Source organism: Oratosquilla oratoria, chromosome 36, assembly GCF_046742065.1.
Source record: "Oratosquilla oratoria isolate Oo_2021 chromosome 36, ASM4674206v1, whole genome shotgun sequence".
NCBI lineage: Eukaryota > Metazoa > Arthropoda > Malacostraca > Stomatopoda > Squillidae > Oratosquilla > Oratosquilla oratoria.
In genome coordinates this window covers 47,884,396-47,889,395 of record NC_134812.1, presented here as the reverse complement: position 1 = coordinate 47,889,395, position 5,000 = coordinate 47,884,396, and positions in this window count along the sequence as shown.

The window sequence follows — 5,000 nt, the reverse complement described above, 5'->3', positions numbered from 1 at the left end:
TGCCTACGTGCGGAGAGGTGCGCACTCTTGTAGAACAAACAAACAAGCGAAATCCTGAATAGTTCGGAGCGCACAGATTTGACAGTTACTAAATAAATAGATTGTTCAAGCAAGTCGAGGGTCCTAAAACTACCCATGTTGACGTGTTAACTTACCCTCCTCCTCACCCGCACCCTTAACCGGAAGTATCCCGCTTCCGGTCCAATGGTATATAAGCGGTTGAAACCGCTCATTCCTTGTCATATTCCCACATATTGATCTCTTGATAAAAACTAGAAGGTTTAGATTCATGAGACGATTGGTGTGAAGTGATCACCCTTTTTGCCTACATTACGTGTCTGATATACATTGCATTACTTTACTTATATTTGTACTTATTACTTATTCTGATGCATGTTCCTGATCTCTTTGTACTTAGATAGTACCATATTGTATACTTATCTTGTGTTTCTTATTTGAACGATAATTTCCATATTCTTATAATCATGTAACGGTCCCATTGACCCTACTGCCCATTCTCTTTTGTGTTGATTGCCTGTAAATATTTTCCATTAATAATTTCGTTTACTAGTTTTATCGCTAGTTTAATATTCCTTTCCTGGAATCTTCTTTGTTACCTTTACTTCTAGTCTTACGAATTATCTAGGCCCTGACCAGATAGTTCAGTCCTACAGTGGCTTCTAGAAGTGCGCTGGTTCTTAAGCACTTAGACGTTATACGTAACGTCTCTTCACATACCAGCCGCCCGTAACAAAGTGGCGACCTTGCCAGGATATTGGATCAGGTATTTAACACATTCTTATAGAGATGGATGATATAGTTCAAGAATTCGTTCAAAATCCCAAGGTAAGTTTCTTAAAGAAACAAACTAAAGACACTTTGATAGAAATAGGCAAGCACTTTGGAGTAGACATTGATACAAGTTTACGAAAGAAAAAAATACTTCAGGAACTTGTTGAAAATCTGATCGAAGATGAGATATTATCTCCAGAAGAGATTACAGCTATACAAATTCCTTCAAATAGGTTAGAAATGGAGGCACGACTAACCGAACTTAAGATTAAGGAGATTGAATTAAAGGTCAGGAGAGTAGATTTTGAGGAGGAAGCTAAATTGAAACAAATGCAAATTGAGGCAGAATTTAAAGCTAAAGAGGAGGAAACTAAACTGAAACAAATGCAAATTGAGGCAGAATTTAAAGCTAAAGAGGAGGAAACTAAACTGAACAAATGCAAATTGAGGCAGAATTTACAGCTAAATATGAGGTAACTAAACTAAAACTTATGCAAATTGAGGCAGAATTTAGAGCTAGAGAAGAGGAAGCTAAAGCGAAACAAGTAGCTAAAGAGGAGGAAACTAAACTGAAACAAATGCAAATTGAGGCAGAATTTAGAGCTAGAGAAGAGGAAGCTAAAGTGAAACAAATAGAAAGAGAGAACGAAACTAAAGTCAAATTGGCAGAGTTAGAATTAAAGAAGGCAGAAGTAGAAGCTAGGATTGTTGATAGACGACCCGTAGTTCAGGAAGGTCATATAGATATTTCCAAGTATGTAAAACTTTTACCCAAATTTTCAGAAGGAGAGCCAGAAATTTTCTTTCTTCAGTGGGAAAAATTGGCGCAACAGTTACAAATCCCTAAAGAAAATTGGCCATTAATCATTCAAACACAATTTAAGGGTAAGGCTCAACAAATTTATACTTCTCTTTCAGAAGCAGAAAGCGAGTATGATAATATGAAAGCTTGTATTTTAAAAGCTTATGAACTAATACCAGAGGCCTATAGACAGAAATTCCGTAATTATAGGAAGACACCTCAGTTAACATACGTAGAATATGCGGCTCAACAAGATAGGTTATTCAATAGGTGGTGTTTGGCTAGTGAAACAGACACCTTAGATAGACTTAAACAGTTGATTTTATTGGAGCAGTTTAAGAATACCTTAGAGACAGATCTTAGGATTTTTATAGATGATCATGTTCCCGAAACTTTAACTAAAGCTGCTGTATTGGCTGATGAGTTCACACTAAATCATAAACCTAAGTCAAGACAAATGGAATCCCAAAAGTCAAAGTCATATAATCCAGATTCAACAAAATACTCTGATCCTTGGTCCCCAAAGAAACACTTTGAAAACCAGTCTAGCCCATCACATTTCAGTTACAGGCCTGATTTCAATCAATATCCTCCAAACCAACCTTGGCAAAGAATGGAAAGGTTTAAGACTAATCCCCCTGTAACTTGTTCATATTGTAAACAGGTTGGCCATCACATTTCTAATTGCAGAAAGAGACTGACACCCTCATTCTCCAATAAGACACCAACTCTTGTAAGTAATATAAAATCAGATGATTCAAAATCCTCTATTCAGGATAAACTACCAAAGAAGCCGGTATTGTCAAGTAATGTAGAACCCCCCTCATCAGATCATGATCCTTGTTTCAAACCATTTGTATCTTCAGGAACTATATCTCATAGTAGTAGTTCACAACAATATCCTATTTCCATACTCCGAGACACAGGAGCAAAGCAAAGTCTGATTTTAAATTCTGTCTTGCAGAATCTGGGTGAGTCATATACAGGTTATGATATATTGATAGAAGGAGTTGGAGGAATTGTAAAATGTCCATTACATAATGTTTTCTTGCGGTCTGATTTAACAACCGGAATGGTTAAAGTAGCAGTAGTAGACTCTCTTCCCATAGTAGGAATATCCTTATTGTTGGCCAATGACATCGCTGGAAGCAAAGTCATTTCTCCCTTAATAACAAATAACCCTAAGACCTCAGTAGAACCTTCAGATAACTTACAGTTGTTTCCCGCTTGTGCTGTGACCAGATCTCGGTACAAGAAATCTGAAGAGGAGACCTATAATTTAGAATCCCTATTCTCCCAAACTGACCCATCTTCTTCTTCACCAGTTTCTCTATCTAGAGCAGAATTAATCAAAGAACAGAAGTCAGATCCTTCTCTTAAAAATTTGTACGAGATTGTTTCATCTCCAGGAGAAGTTGAAAATATGTCACGAGGTTTCTATATAGAAAACGGAGTCCTAATGCGAAAATGGAGAGCATCCACCGCAACCGCTGACCAGCCATGGCAAGTAAGGAATCAAATAGTCCTCCCTCTTGGTTTCAGGAATAATGTTCTAAGATTGGCTCATGATACTCCCTTAGCAGGTCACTTAGGGGTAAGAAAGACCTTGTTCAACATAACCCAACATTTCCATTGGCCCACGGTTGTCAAAGATGTTGCCCAATATTGTAAAACATGTCATACATGTCAACTTGTAGGTAAGCCCAACCAGAAAATTGTAGAAGCTCCACTCCATCCCATTCCTGTAATGGAAGAGCCATTTAAAAAAGTTCTTATTGACTGTGTAGGACCTTTACCTCCTTCAAGTAAAGGAAATCAGTACATTCTCACAATCATGTGTATGAGCACTCGTTTTTCCAGAAGCAATTCCTTTGAAAAATATTAAAGCTCAAAACATAATCAGAGAAATGTTGAAATATTTCACTATGGTAGGATTTCCCAAGAACATTCAAAGTGATCAAGGAAGTAATTTTCTTTCCAACAAGTTTAGAGAAACTCTTGTAACACTAGGTATAAATCATGTAACTTCCTCCGCCTATCATCCTCAATCACAAGGTGCTCTAGAGCGCTTTCACCAAACGCTCAAGACAATGTTAAGAATCTTCTGTGCTGAGAACACTCGAAATTGGGAAGACGGACTCCCCTTTTTGTTGTTCGCCACCCGAACAACAATTCAAGAAAGCCTTGGATTCAGCCCGTCAGAATTAGTCTTCGGTCATGAAGTCCGTGGTCCCCTAAAGATACTTCATGAACAATGGATGAAAGAAGAACCACCTGTTCCTTCTTTGAAATACGTGTCCCAGGTCACCGAGAAGTTGTTAGAAGCTTGGAAGTTGGCAAGAGAGAACTTGACGAATGCTCAACGAGTAATGAAAGGTCGGTATGATAAAAATTCTAAACTTAGAACTTTCTCTCCAGGAGATCAAGTGTTACTTTATCTTCCTATACCAGGAGATCCATTGCAGGCTAAATACAAAGGACCCTATGAAGTCTTGTCCAGAGCCAGTGATCTCAACTACATAATCAAAACTCCAGACAGAAGAAAGAGTTCCCGTCTCTGTCACATAAATACCTTAAAACCTTATCATTCCAGAGATCCAATTCCAATTTACAGCTCTACCACAATAGAATCGGAAGAGCCTCCTGATAACCTGCCTAATCCTCCTGAGATTCCCTTGGAAAACTCCCAGATACTACAAAATCTTCACTTATCTGAGAAACAAGATGTAGCAGAACCATTGACTGACCTGTTGAGAAAAGACCACGACTTCGTGTGGACGCCTACCTGTGAGACGGCCTTCAAAAACCTGAAGTCCCTTCTCACTAACGCACCAGTTCTAAGGGCACCCGACTTCCAACGACCCTTTCTTCTGCAAGTCGACGCCAACGACACCTGTATCGGTGCCGCCCTCTTGCAAGAACACAATGAAGTTCTTCACGCTATATCACCTACTACAGCAAGAAGCTGTCCCCTGCGCAAAAGAACTACTCCATACTTTCTAGAACGTAGCTTTTCAACAGAAAGTGAAAAGCTTTCCCAAACGGTGGAGGTGTAACGTAATATTAGATATTACGTCATATGTGTAATTATGTTATAGAATTGTGTTCCTTTGTATTACATAACTATGTTCATATTTCTTGTCTATGTATGTATTGTAACAATGTTAAGCAGTAACGCCCGTCCACTATATGTAATCTTGCCTACGTGCGGAGAGGTGCGCACTCTTGTAGAACAAACAAACAAGCGAAATCCTGAATAGTTCGGAGCGCACAGATTTGACAGTTACTAAATAAATAGATTGTTCAAGCAAGTCGAGGGTCCTAAAACTACCCATGTTGACGTGTTAACTTACCCTCCTCCTCACCCGCACCCTTAACCGGAAGTATCCCGCTTCCGGTCCAATGG